General features: G+C 35.6%; 1 non-coding gene across 1 annotated transcript; it reads left to right on the top strand.

Annotated features, from left to right (window-relative positions):
- The first annotated feature begins 618 nt into the window (after window positions 1–618).
- LOC129682200 (small nucleolar RNA SNORA4) lies at window positions 619–753 on the top strand. Its single transcript, XR_008720946.1, has one exon. It is a non-coding gene; the product is annotated as a small nucleolar RNA SNORA4 (small nucleolar RNA).
- Window positions 754–1,398: the final 645 nt, after the last annotated feature.

The following is a 1,398-nucleotide window of genomic DNA, read 5'->3' as shown; positions in this document are numbered from 1 at the left end:
GTCTCTGTAGAGATAAGATTATAGACCTGCCATGATTTTATGTGGGTGCTGGACATCTGAACTCGGGTTCTCATGCTTGCCCCAAAGTAACTAATACACATCACCCCAGCTTCCAATCACCTGTTCTGTTACAGCAGTGCAAAAGGAATGAGATATTTACTCTCCATTTCTATGACTATGTTTCTTCAAGTTTTTAATGTAGGAGCATACATGATCCTCAGTGGGCCATTGTGAGGCTTTATTGAATAATTGGCAAGGTCTGACCAATAGTGATAGTGGCAATAGTGATACTGAGAATAGAACTTTCATTTAAGTCTCACAACATACAACCATCTGGATATGTCAAAGTTCCTGGTGGTTAAGTAAGTTTTAAAATATCATATGACTGGGAAAACTCAGGTTTTTGAACTAGGCTCATTTTAACCAGTGTTCCACTTTTAGGCTACATAATGCTATAACAATTCTACTTTGTTAGAAGTAATATATATATATATATATATATAATGTATATATACTATATACTATATATTATATATTATATACTATATATTATATATTATATTATATATTATATAATATAGAATATATTATATATTCTATATTATATATATTATAGGTATATTATATATATATATACCTAATTGGGAGGCATTGCCTTTATCAGCTGAGGTAATTTGGCAGAAAGAGTAAGTTTACACTCCAGAGTGGGCTGTCTCACCTACTGTGATTCATTGCTATCTTGTGGCCTACATTTTGAAGGAAAAAAAAGAAGTATAAAATGGGGACTAGAGAAATAGTCCAGTAATTAAGAGCACTTAATGCTCTTGCAGAAGACCTGGAGATTTTTTTTTCCCAGTACCCACTTGGTGGCTCACTATCATCAATTTCAGTTATAGAGGATCAACACCCCCTTCTGGCTTCCTCAGATACCAGGCATACATGGCATGCACACACATACATGCAGCCAAAACACTCATATACATTAAAAAGAAAAAGAATTCTCCACATGTGCATTATGGATGGATAGATGGTTCAGCAGTCATTAAGTGCACTGGCTGCTCTTGTAGAGGACCTAGGTTCAATTCCCAGCACCAACATGGTGGATCACAAGCTCCAGGGGATCCAGTGTTCTCCTCTGGCCTCTTGACTACTGCATGTTCATGAGATGAACATACATGCATGAAAGACATTCATACCCAAAATAAAAATAATACAGTTCCCCCTCTTTACAAAAAAGCATTGAATGATTCTTGTGAGTTACCTGATGACCATTTTACTTCATATGTACAATCAATGAAGCACTCATCGTGTCTTATGACATAGATTTTATTTTTTTGTGTCTCATCCACAGTGAGCAGGGAACAGTTTAAGGACAGAGATCAAGCTTTCTGAATTCAA

This window comes from Psammomys obesus, unplaced genomic scaffold, assembly GCF_907164565.1.
Source record: "Psammomys obesus unplaced genomic scaffold, mPsaObe1.curated_primary_1811, whole genome shotgun sequence".
Classification (NCBI taxonomy): domain Eukaryota; kingdom Metazoa; phylum Chordata; class Mammalia; order Rodentia; family Muridae; genus Psammomys; species Psammomys obesus.
Note: the sequence above shows the minus strand (reverse complement) of the source record. Positions and strands in the feature narration are given on the sequence as shown.